This window comes from Pantherophis guttatus, chromosome 1 (assembly GCF_059756535.1).
Source record: "Pantherophis guttatus breed Tessera chromosome 1, ASM5975653v1, whole genome shotgun sequence".
NCBI classification, from domain to species: Eukaryota; Metazoa; Chordata; class Lepidosauria; order Squamata; family Colubridae; genus Pantherophis; species Pantherophis guttatus.
This window is the reverse complement of record NC_142063.1, coordinates 79,857,360-79,871,216: the sequence shown is the minus strand read 5'-3', so window position 1 is coordinate 79,871,216 and position 13,857 is coordinate 79,857,360. Positions and strand designations below refer to the sequence as shown.

At 33.1% G+C, this 13,857-nt stretch overlaps 1 protein-coding gene across 9 annotated transcripts in view; it reads left to right on the top strand.

Moving 5' to 3' along the window:
* LOC132710712 (uncharacterized) overlaps nt 1-13,857 on the top strand; it is a 110,458-nt gene that overhangs the window by 22,780 nt on the left and 73,821 nt on the right. The window lies entirely within an intron of this gene.

Here is a 13,857-nt window from a genome sequence, read left to right as displayed (position 1 = left end):
TTCACTAGATAGGCCCAGCTTGTGCCATTTTTGATTGTTCTCAAGGTAGATCATTGGTAGGATTTAGGCTTTTAAAAAAAGGAATATATGCTTCCAAAAGATTTTGGGAAAAGAAGAGAAAACCCACAATGAGAAAATTTACTGATGAGTCGATTTAGTTTTTCAACCATCTTGGAGATGGAAATGTGGAGGGGAAGGATGTTGACATAATTTCAAGTTTGTTCTTTCCAGAACACAGAAAAAAATTACAGTCAGCAGAAAACAGAATCCACATCGTATTCTCCCTTTGCCTTGCAAACCTGAAGTTGGTCACGCTAAAGTTCAACTGAGAATTGTCAGCATTCTTTTCTTATTCCCTAGAAATGTAACTCACGTTTGAAGTTAAAACTTTCAGCAAAAATGTCTGCCTTTCCTCCCCACCTTTTTCCTAAAGGAAGGTTTTCCAATCCCAGCTTTTTCAAAAGGCCTTCTTTAAATATGCTGGGATGTTAGGCTAAAGATATTCCCCATAATCCTCAAATATCACTTATTCACTTATTCAGCAGAATGAATAGTTCGATAGATAAACTAGATTATCTAGATTTACTAGATAAAAATCAAGCAGAAAGAGATGGTTACTCTTCATTTGGCCTTCTGCGAATGGAAATAAAATGACCAGTTTAATTAGCTAAGGAAGTCTGTTCTTGGGGGGGGGGATTGTAAGTCTTTCTTAATTTCTTGGTTCGGCATGTTGCCTATAAAGCATGCTTTTCAGCAGAAATAACTTGTCTGGGTTAAGCCCAACTTTCTATCTTTGTTTAAGAACTGTAGGGCAGATATGGGTGTTTGTGGAATAGCTAATCCCATTGAACTGTGATCCAAAATAAAAGATCTGGACCCTCCTACTTTGAAATCCTCTTGCTGCATCACCATTTGAATGTTCCCAATTCCCAGGGATTAAAAGTATACCTGAGATGCAAATTTAATGGAAGAGGATTTTCTAGAAACTGAACTGACTAGGATTAATATTTACATGGACAGGCAGAAGGAAAGGAGAAATCCAGAGTATTAATGAACATCATGATTTCCATTTACAGCAGCCCCTATCCCCAGACTGGTTGTTGGTTCATAGCAAAAGATCTAACCCAGAAGTAAAATAATGTATTGTTCAATTGCAATTTAAATAGGCTTCTTGATTCTGTGAGCAAATTTGTTATCACAGAGAAAGAAAATTAGGCCAAAACATGGAATTCGCTTACTATCCATAAAACAAAAATGTTTATTAACAAGATGCAATCTTGCTTACAGATACAGTGTTTTTGAACTGTAACCCAGCCCAGTTCCAAATGTAACTGGACAAGTTTGCAACTATGAACATAGTTACACTGTGAAGGTGTAAGACTCTGTTTTTTGATGACCTCTCTGTAACTTCAAGAGCATGGTTAAGCAGTGGTTAGAAGATTTCACCTGAGACAAAGAAAATCTAGGAAGACTTATTTTTACCTGAGTCTCACTTAGAAGCAAATTGTAGTTATCTTGGGTCAATATGTCAGAAACATCACAGTTTATCTTAAAATCCAGAGACGTTTGGAATGTTATTCATATAACAAACCAAATTTAATTCATTTATTAGATACTGACCTGCTTTCATATCCAATCTGTTTTTTAAAAAGAGGAAGATGTCACTTCGTTTTATTGGTCAGTTAAAAATAAACAGAATGAGAAATGATCAATGAATTATGGGTTTATAAGTACCTTTAATTGAATATTTAACCCTAAGGTATATTTAATAAGGCTACATATGGGATTCTCGGACTTAAAGTAAAAGTTTTTCAGGATCTCTTGCGTTAGAGACCATTGCTGTCATTGCACCTTGGCCCTTAATTGCATAGGAAATCATTATCTTATAATACACAATTTCTGATAATATAACATAATGTTTTTTTTAATGCTATAATAGTCTGATGGCATTGAAAATAGGTTGCTATTTACTGCATTGTCTTGGGCCATGTTTTTTTTTTTTTACTGTGTGAAAAGCTTAGACATCATCTGCTATTGTGATAAAAATATTGTTCATATATTTATATATAGAAATACAATGCTACGCAATACCAATTCTATTCACGGTTTCTTGGAAATAAGTCAGTCTGATTTGAATGAGTTATTCCCAAGAACATTTCATAGGACTGCAACTTTGATTTAAGACAGGAGGGCAGAATATCAACTGTCCAGATTATTTTTGGTAGAGAAATGTGGAATACATTGCATTGAATAAATATCTTTAGAATATTCTTTTACCCTAGCTAACTTTCACGTTGGTGAACTGTATGAGGTTTTTTTTTTTGCAGGAGAAATAACACAGAACTTTGTAGGCCCCTCAAAAACTTGTATTTGACGTGCTATAAAACTCCTTTGTTTTGATATTCATTTTTATATTGGTACTATGAGGGAATTTGATAACAGAGGTAAGGGCTTAATCTCAATAAAATTAAAGTGACATTTCTTACTTGGGAGAAAGGCCCATTATCCACAGTGAAACCTGGTTCAGGATAAAGCCTTCAATAATATTAGGAAATATAATTTCTTTCTTTGTTTTAGCATGAAGTAAAGTACTAACAGAAATATCTGAAAAGATGTGTAGTTGTTTTGCCATCAGTTGTAGGTTTGCTTCCTCACCACCATTCTCCTTAATGGCATATATAATCAAATGCCATTTCTGTCTTCTCTCTATTGCATTGCTTTGCTCATTTTGGGCTGTTTTTCCCTTCAAGCACTTTGCACTTCTTTATCTGACAAAATACCACTTTATTTATTTCAAGAAATTCCCGTCATCAATCTTTCTCTATCTATGAAAAAAATGCTTCAAGAAAAGAGAGGTACAGTTTGACAATGAGCATTCAGTATACCAGAAGAATAGATTTCTCTTGCATTTGATGCAGATTGAAGCAGGATTATAAATCTATCCAGCTGTGATGAATATATTTCTTAGCAAATCTACTGACCAAAACATGCATATTTATTTCACCATGGTTGAGGGAGAATTATAACCTTATCAGTGCTGACAAATTCTTGTATCCTAATTTCTATCACTCCCCTAACTCCATCCTTGTTCAGTTCTCATTTCATTCATTCCATAATTTCTGTAGGCCGTTCCTTAATTCATTCTTTGTTTTAAAGATGCACCAAGAAACTTGATTTTGCCTTTTTGATTGTGTTATAGTAGCTTCTGGTTTACATGGAAATAAACTGAACTGATTAATGATAAACTTCAACATTTAAAATATATTATTATTGAAAATCTGGGAATTAGCTTGAAAGTCATTGTGGGTTTGGTTTGGTTTTTTTAAAGGTTTTCAGCACCTCTATATACCCACTAGATGATTTATAATTCAGAAGTGCAGATTTCTCATATCTAGTTAGTTTTTAAATGGCAGTGAGTACGTCCCATGAAACTATAATTTGGCTATCTAATTTCTGTTCCCCTTTGTCCAATAAGAAAACTAACTGGTGTATATGAGTGCCCAAAGCACTCTGTAAAAAATGTACAGTATATTTTATGTTACACATTTTTGAACATCTCACACAATTTACACTATTAAAATCAGAAGCAGTTGCATTCCCATACATAGGTAATTTCCTTTTTCTTTAACAGAACTGTAAACTCATTGGAGTGCAGAGAGATCTTATAATCCTTCTTACAATTAATATCACTTCTTTAGGGAGGCCAAGTTGCAACTTTACAAATTACAATGTGCATCTCTATTTCCTAACTAGAGGTTCCCACCATAAGAAATGTCACACGCATTTCTGCTGACTCACTTGGGAAAAGATAAGTGTAAGACAAAACGTCAACAACAATCTTTAACTATCTCTAGTAGTTGTCTCAGTATCATCTAAATGGTTAGGATTAGTTTGGTTAAATCGGGACTTCTGGTTTTGGTGTTTCTGCAATTTTTTAAAATGCCGCATAGTAGTATTGCGCTGGATAGAAATTAGGCCCCATTAGTGATAGCAAAATAGGACATTTTAACTTTTATATGTTAGTACAGATTGTATAGTATTTGGATGCAGAGGACAGAAAAATAGACTCAGAAAATTTTGGTTAAGAAAAATTAAGATTTTTTAAAGAAAACAATGCCTTGGATATTTAAAATAAGATTTCTTTTAAAATTAGAGATACATCCCAAAAAGGTGTATATGTTATATAAACTTAGGAAGAATGTGTATTATTTTATTTTCATTAGTCTATGTCAACAGATGTGTGCAATACATAGTTATAAGAGATCTTCTCAATTAAATGTAGTTGAGGCCTTTTCAGTAACTTGTTTTTTAACTTTATCAAATCAGAGTCACGTAAATAGCTGTGAAGCCAGATTTTATATCTGAGATAAAATATAGAATTATAAAGAAATATAGAAAATGTAGAACAGGATCATTGTTCTTAAATTATAATGCAACAAACTATTTCTGCAGCATAGCAAAACAATGGTCCTTTCACATAGTTTCATGAGGTCCCAGTTTGGTTTGTGTAAATTAAAGCTGGAACTACACTAGTTCTTTAAAATGGCCATCAGTGTTATCTTAATCCAGTTCATAAAAATCAGATTGTTAAATTTCAGGATTTTTTAAAATTAAGTAATAAACCTCTTTTCTTTATTAGTTATACTTCCATGATATAATTGTAAGCTGTTTCATTAGAACATGTTTAATAAGCATCCATTTCTTCTATCTTTTGAGATATATTTTTTTAGCGTATGCCATCTACCAAGGTCATGTAATCACTGATATACAAATATAAGTTTAAATAAAGTATTAGTAAATTATATATATACTATATACATACAGTATGTGGACAATACAATATGTGGTATAATCGTTTGGCACATGTCATTGCATAGCTCAAATTTACAGTATATCTTTCCCTTTATAGGGAGCTCTTCCTTGGCATTTTGGTAGTTTTGAATAAATTTGCATTAGATTATTAAATTATCAGGAAGATAATTTTTCTTCCCTGAAGAGGGCAGTTTTTTGCCCTCCAGAAATCAATTTAACTGCTCCTTGTTTTGTGTCCTTCAACATGGTATGGCAGTGGATGTTGACATGATGTTTCCTAGTGACATGGGTGGAGAAAATGGCAGCTCTCTCAAGTAAAATTCACCACAAGTTTCTTCTCTGAACAGTCACACAATTAGCTTTTGTTAAGAATTAAATTAGAATCATCAAATTGAAATTGGTCCATTCGTTTAATATATATAGGACTGGGAGCAATATTAAAACAATTGGGAAGGGGAAAACTCTTATTTAGCTGACACAGTATACATTCTGTTTTGGAATTTATATGGTTGATACAAGGGGGGGAAAGAAAAACTCATTCCCCTTATTTCCCCCCCCCCTATTTTATTAGACCATTAATATGCACACAATTGAATAACGAGAAGGGAAATTTTCCTTTAGTAGAAAAAAGATTAGTTGGATCTTTTGAAATATATCGTCACGTGACTGGTTCTGGTTAATCTGTTCAGAGGTGAAAAGACAGTGTTATTCTTTTGGAACACCTGTTGATCAGTAGCATAGAAGATGGATACAGAATGCACCTCTGCTTGTCAGTACTGACATCTCCTAGTAAGGCTGTGGGAGAGTAAAAGAATGAAGAGATGCGGCTTGTCAGTATAGACAGAAACCAACTTGAAGGACTAGTGGTCTGACAGTCTAAGGAAGTGATCAGTATGTTCATTCCATTCCTCCATTCCTGAGCATTCCCTCTCCATTTTATTGCCATAATAACAACCTGGCATAGTGGGCATGTCAATGATCCAAATTCATGAAATGACTGTTTATGTCCAAAGGAAAATCTCTCGCTGTTCCCAATCTGGCTCAGTCACTAACCATTATAGGGTATTCATTCTCTCCATAAAGCCCTAAATGAGCTTCTCTATTTACAATAGCATTGCCTCTGAAAACAGTCTCCTTACCTGGAATGCTTTTTCATGGAGAAACAAAGGACAATAACTTAGATAATAGTTTGTAACATTGAAAACCAGGGCCATGAACTGATAAACATTTTTTAACCTATGGAAAGCAAATGCCCTCCACCCGCCCAGTGTTTAAAACTTCAAATATATCTTTGTGTCTTTTTAATTTGCAAAAAGTCTAATTTGTCTTAAAGGCTGACATTTTCAGAAGTTAATCTCAGTCACAAGTACCATTTTCTAAAGATATTCTTAATGGTAACAACATTGTCCTATAACATTGCTATTGTCCCTGTTCCCATGTAATTTATTAGCTTCACTCCATTTAATGTAGCATTAAAAATAAATAGCAAAAAAGTGCCTTGACCTTAGTTGGGCTGAATGTTTGTCGTCCCTTAGCTTTTTGTCTGTTGAGTGGTCCTTTCTTCTTCATCTTTTCTGACCTAACCATCATAAGGCTGATGATTGTATTAGACTAGCAAATGCTTCTCAAAGTACAGCTTAGAATATATGTAGAAAACACATATGTGCTGCACAGATTCCTAAAGTCTCTGTGTGTTCTCTTGGAACCCTGTTGTTTCATAAAGACATAAAGATAGAGGTTAGTTTTATCTATGATACAAATGGTGGCTGTAGCGTACTACTGTTGCCCACTGGAATTATGGGAAGTCATTCAGAGAGAGTAGAGAAGGCAAAAAAGAATTCAGCTGTAATGCTGCTAAGTAAACCACTTTCTTTATTTTGTTGTGTTGTGGTGGGAAGTCTTGCAAAGGACTGAAAATGAATGGGACAACAATCCTCTTTCCTTGCACACAATATTATTTTGATCACATAGCATTTTTGTTCAATTCTACTCTCTCTATGAGGCTTTCATAGCTTCATTCTATGTTGTGTTTTAGTTGAATGCAGTGGAACCATGAGAAAGATAGATGGATGGATGATAGATAGATGTAAAAATCTGAGTAGTAACATAACAAAGTAGGCTTTCAGAGATGGCCCAGAAGACAGTATTTGTCTTTAAGTAGTCCAGTGCGTGTTCTATTGACATGATTTAGAGACATGTAAATCGTTTTATGTACTGTACTTAGATAACTTTCTCTGAACTGTGTCCCATCTGAAAGGGTGACAAAGCCTACCGTTTCTTCTGACCTTCAGTCTTGAAAAAAGTGTTGGGTTAGTCCAAGAAATACCAGTATGGTTGGGGAAAAGATATGTAGTAGTGGAAAACACATTGGACAATATATATCATTCTTGAGGAAATACATGGTTTGCGAAATACAAACTTTTCAGTCAAAATAAACTACATGAAATAATAAAGTTCTTATACATTTTAGCATTTATCATCGAACTGAGCTGAATGATATAGGATAAAGGGGATACAGAGTTTTGCATCTTAGTTTTTATGTACCATATCCTGTCAGGCAATCATTTCATGATTTGTATAACACTGGTCCAAGAAAGACAATGATATTGGAAACTCTCTCAACAGTTAATAGACTTAAATTTTGGCTTGGTATGTTTATTTGTTTTTTCCTTTTTCTTCCCCCTCTCTCTGCTTTTTCTCTTTATTTTATTTTGTTTCTCCTTGGCTATGATTCTGAAGTTCCCTCTGTCCTTAAAAAAGAAAAAGTCTGTCCATCAGTCAGCTCTATGCCACCCAGTTTCTATGCTATGGTTCCTAAGTGTTCCATTCACCAAACGATGATGAAGCAGGAGAACTAGGAAGCAGAATCAAAATGTCTGACTCTAATGGATTAAGAGGCGGGTATAAGCCACTTAGTACCAATTTCAGAAAAGCACAAGGTATCACTTGTACTTCTGCTTGAGGTATACGAAGGAGCAGAATGCAGGATTTAAATTAGGTCCTTAGGTCCACTCCCACATGAATTCCCTTATTTCTCATGATAATAGCCAAGGCAGATAAACTATCTTGCCCTGAGTGTTGTTTATTAGAGATTTGGATTTAAAAAGTTAATACAAGAATGGTTGTCTCGTTGGTTAGAGAAGGTATCAGTTTTACATTAAGATGAATAATTTTTCTACATTTTTACCAATGTCAGAGGGGAAAAATAAGGGTTGGGCAAATCATTGTTAGGTAAAACAGTTGTTACAGTCTTTGAGTATTTTTAGGGCTGATGAAATAGCATATAATATTTCACGAGACTAATATCTTCTAACTAATTGCTGATAACCCCTAAAATACCTAGCACCTAATAAGAGCCATTCAGTTTTTTTCATCTCCCACTTCTTTATATTTTTTATAGGCTGTGACATATAGTCACTAATGACTTCTTTAAAATATTATTCATACATGTGCAGTATTAGTAGCCACAGTCTGTGTAATAAATTTATATATAATATGTGTATATAATAGAAAGCTGTGAAGGCCAATAATTGAGTACTGAAGTATCCTGAAGTGCCTGAGAGAAGAATATTTATATCCTAATGGAATTATATATTTATTGGATAAAGTTGTCCATACTCTGTTTAGTCTTTGCACAATTTCTCTCTCTTCAGTGCACTTGGAACCTATCAATGTTATCATAAGAGTGTACATTATAATGAATTAATTGTCTTATTAACGATCCATCAATTTAGGGAATGATTTAAATTTAATTTCTCAAGATCTGGAGCTTCCCCACATCACTTCAATACAAATAGGATGTTTCATATGATCAAAGGGTTACATAAAACCTTTTTCTACCTTCCAAAGGCATCTGGAAGAGTTTAGTGAACTTTAGGCTTTGAAATGGATTTATGTGGTAGAATTTAAATTTCATTGAAATCAGTGACAATCAGTGGCAATGTTACTTGACTGGATTGCTATCTAACATTGTTGGAAACATACTTAATAACACCTGCAAAAATGCCTCCATGTGCAGATTTATGTACAGTATACAAAAATTATTTTGGTATAATCAGAACTGTATTGCTTCAAATTGAATTGCAGATGAGTGAATTAGAAAATGTTGAAATATTGCTCCATTTTTACAAATATTTTCCTGATTCCCCTCATATTAAAATCCTTTGACCAGCCTTAGTGATTAGAAATGGTGGAAAGAACGTCTATGACACTGCATGACATATCTTGATTTGGACCTCAACAAACATCTACCTAGTACTTAGTCTAGAAACTCTGTACTTAAAAGGGTATGTAGAGAAGGTTAAAAAATATTATATGGAGAAAAAGAAATGTACCACTGAGCTGTTTCTATTTTCTTGTTCCTTTCTAAATAGCAATTTTCTCATATCTGCCAGTGAAATTAGAAAAAAACAGTAAAAAGCAAGAGCAAAAAGACTAGTTTGAAAACAAGGAAAATAATTGACATGAAATGTGTTTTCTGTTTACCAAATACAGATACAAAGTACAATTAACCAGGCATCCTCTGCCTCAAACAAACCCTTTTATGTTATATTTCTAGTTATAAACTAGAACTTCCAATTAGTTTCAAACAATGCAACTAGTTATTTAAATAATACAATGTCTTATTCCTATTTCAACTCCATTGAACTGTATATAATTCATAAAAATCTCTTATAATCCCATTTCGTGACAGACAGCAGATATGGTGATGGGTCTTTGATATAGGAGACTAGATTAAGCAGGAGTCTAAATTTATTCAAGAAATTGTCCTTTGCAAACAACAGTGAAAGATAAAAGATGTGGGCAGAAGTTTGTGTGTTACAAGTAGGAGGCATCATATATGAATGACATCATTATTAATTACAGGCACTTCAGCTAGAAAATTTTCCTATTCTGGCAGGCGTGCTGGATGTGTGTTAATAGATTCCCGTCTATTATGTTTCAATGATATTTGATAAATGTTTATGTATAAACTGTCTCTTGGTGTGCATAAGTGCTGTTTTAGAAAAAGAGACAGTGAATATGTAAATCCAGGAACCAGACTTGTACCAGTAAATACCATATCGTTTGTTGATTGCAGTCATGTTCACATCTCCCAAGAGATAGGTGCCCAGTTTTAATCATGATAAATTTGTACTTGGAAAGAAGAAACGGAATTGCTACTATGCCTAAGTCCCATCTTTGGAGTTGGAGACTGAGAAAAAGTAGACTCTTCCAGTCTACAAGGTGTGTTTTGAAATATAAACATAAATTTCTTAGTGCAACAAGCCATCAAAGAAATAAATCAGGATAAGAGTCTCTTACATAATAATCTCACAGGGATTGTTACAATCTTTAATAGTATGATCACTGTGAAATGAGGTTCAGGCTTACTGTAGATTTGTACATACACATACACATATACATACATATATACCGTACATGCATATATACATATATGCATACATATATTTCTAAGTAATATTTCTGCACGCCCTTTGCAAAATATACTACAGGCTACTTTTACAATCCCAGATCTAGTACAGTTGGAACAGAGCAAAAAAAGAAAGCACATTAATTCAGGTATAATTGTATAATGAACATGATTTTAAGCAAAGTTATTCATTCTAAACATTTGTTTATTTATTTACATGCAGGCACATACAACTAATTGATTAGAAACAAAGATATATATAGTACTTTATGGTTAACCAATTTATTAATGCAAAACAGTAATTGGGTGGCCATATTAAAAGAAGAATCCCCAGTAGGGCAAGATTAAGCTTTATTTATTAAGATTAAAAGTGTCAAAAGTGGGCTAAAAGTTAGATGTTGCAGATTTTTTTAAAAAAATCAGGAAAGACGGAAAAGAACAAAATATTAGCTGAGTTTCAAACCGTGGAAATATGATCTGAAATATAAAAGCACATTGCAGAATTTGATATATGAAATATTTCCTTTTATGATTCATATTTGTTTTTGGGGCAGTACAATACAAAACAGGGTTAAAGTAAACACGTTCAAAATCCATCAGTACTTGGGTAGATATCTTTTAAAATGTTTTTGATTTGATTTCACTGTGCATAGCCAGTTTATGGTTGGAAAACATATAATGCATCCTTCGCTACTTGACGCCCAGTGTAGGAATTGAGCCACAGTTTCATTCCCAGACAAAAAGCGGTAGTTTAGGATGAAAGCATGAAGGGAAAAAGTATATATTTCTGCTTACTTTTTATCACACCTCAAGCAATGGGAAGTGGCCTGATCCATTTGCTGACTCTATCCCACAGACTACCGAAAGGACATAATTTAACCAGAAATTACTACTTTAGGACTGACTTAAAAAAGCAAGATTATGTATGCTTACTTGAAGGCAAGGTTTTTCAGTGTGATTTATTCTAGGTAAGAATTACAAATTACTGCAGTCTTATATAAATTAAGATTTGCAGATATGTATTTTAGTCCGGTAAAAAACTGCTCTTAATATTAAATTACATATTATATAATGCTACAAACATAGAGTATTGTGGATTTTCAAATCTAGATCAGTTTTGAGAAGCAAAAGCTTTATCAGAAGTAGTAGACAAAGCAAATTCTAATCCACAAAATGTATTGCTCTTTATTGTATTGCTCTTTAAAGAGTCCAAGGATTCTTTTTGTTTTTACCTCAGCACAAATTAGTAGCCTTCTAGAAATTATTATCTATAATTAGCAATTAGAGCATACAAAATCAATAGTTATATATACTTATTTGCAGAACTAAATAATAAATCATATCCATTCTGAATCAGGCATGTTATAAGTGGATTCAGTCATGTTCGTTCAGAATTACTAGTCCCTGTTGGTTTGAATTCAGAATAATTCAGAAAAGAAGCCTTAAAATTGTAGCCTGTGAAAATGTACAGATATTTTAAGCATAGTTATTTTATTTTTGTTTTAATTATTCCGTCCTTTGAAGACCAGGCCTCATATCACCTTGCAACATTCTTTGAAGATCTTTCAAATTTGGTTCACAACATTTGCAAGGGGACTCATGAGAGCCTCAGAAGTAATGGACAATTTGTGTGGTTCCTTGGATCCTAATCTTGGTGGGAGGGGTTTTCTCATTGCCTTCTATGCACAAGCTATTTAATAATATTTTAGAGGGACAAAGAAATCATTATTTACTTAAATAACAAAGCGCTTCCTCATTCTCATAACTGCTTATCACCTGCAAAGAGCAAACCAGCACTATTGTAAACTCAACACTATGTATTATGAATATTTTCCCTATTCCCTATTATGGAGTGGAATTGGCCCGAAATTCTTCTAAAATAAATGTATTGTCCCCATTGTTAATCCCTACCCTGTTTTTATTAGCGTTGAAGGTAAAGATGTCAAAGCTAACATATTTTGTATACCTTAGATGATGTCAGAATAAAGTGGAAACACTAATGTAATATTAGTGCAGCTAAGAATCACTTATATTTTCTCATTCATGAGTTGGGGTGGATAGGATGATATCAATGTCATGAGAATAAGACCTAAATCCTGTTTAGATTCTACAATCACCTGAGAAACGAACAAAGCTTTAAGGGCATGTAGCACTTTTTTAATGGTGGCTCTTCCCTTATTCTGCAAAATATTTTCCCCTCTCATACACTTGAGCACGCGTTTTTCCAGAGGCTATTTAGCAGCTGGGAATAAATAAAAACGTATTTTATAGATTAAACAATTCCATGCACTTAAAACATTTATTATATTTTATTAAATCTGGCAATATGAGTATGGCAACAGTTTCATTTGCACATTATTTACCTTCAGCTCTTGTAAAAAAAGAACAGTTTGTTTTATCAGGTAAGTATTTTTACCATATAAGACACAGTTATGGGTTTAGCCAAAAAAGCTGAACCACCATTTTGGCCCATCTAATCTAAGCACCACATTGTTTGATAACATCTATACTCTTTTTAAAAAATGAAATTAACGTGGTTGTGTATGTATACATTTCTAAACACACACACATACCCCACACTGACCGTACAATATTTCTTTGAAAATGAGACGTTTTTCATTACAGGTATTGTCCTAATATAGATTTTGGACATTTTTCTGGGCTATCAACATTATTTGTTTTCTGTTTATGATTATATTAATTCATCAAGTAAATAGTAATTAAAATGTCTTGCAATATAGTAACAGTAAAATACAAGCAGCAATATATTTGGAATAACTATTCCAAAGAAACCTACTTGTTTTTTAGTGAGTCTGAAAACCACATGTGTATGACTCATAGCCATGATTATTAGCCATGTCTTCCCTTTTGGTATCCATTATTTGCTACGTTATTTACAATGTAGTATTACAAAACTGCATAGAGTAAATAAATTATCAGCTTCTGAAATTCCATCCATTGCTTTAGTAGACAAAGGAGGGTGGAAAAAGCAGACTAAGAATATACATTAAATTAAAGACTTGGTTTGGGTTATTTCTATTTCCTAAATTGGTAGCTGCTCTAGATCTTCAAATAATGTATTTTTTTAAAAAAAATAACATTTTTTTAAAAAAGTTAAGAGTATATAAAGGAAAAATGTCTGCTGCAATTATTTCATTTAATTGAAATAAAATAATTGTAGTTTAAATAAGCAAACAAACACCTCTGCTGTGAAACACCAAAAGAAATAATAGTTAACACAAATATTTATTTTTTCATTGCAGCTACTATGAAGGTAAATCTGTTTGCTTTCTAATTTATCACTGGGCAAAAACATTTCCTTGATCTTTACATAGTCTGTTAAAATTTCCTATTCCTCAAGTATTTAGTATTAGGGATCACTAACTTTTCTATTTCTAATTAATAAAACAATTTCTGATTAATGAAAAAGATCCTAGGCAACTAGAAATGCAGTCTGAACATACTAGGCTTAATAAAGTTATTCTTTCACCTGCATTTTTTTCTGTCACATTTTAATTAATAGAATTACCTATTTTAAGATTGTGTCCAAACAAAGCTAAATGGAATGATTATGAAGAAATCTCTCTCCCCCCCACCCCCGATTTGGCATAACTGAGATTTAACTCTCTTGC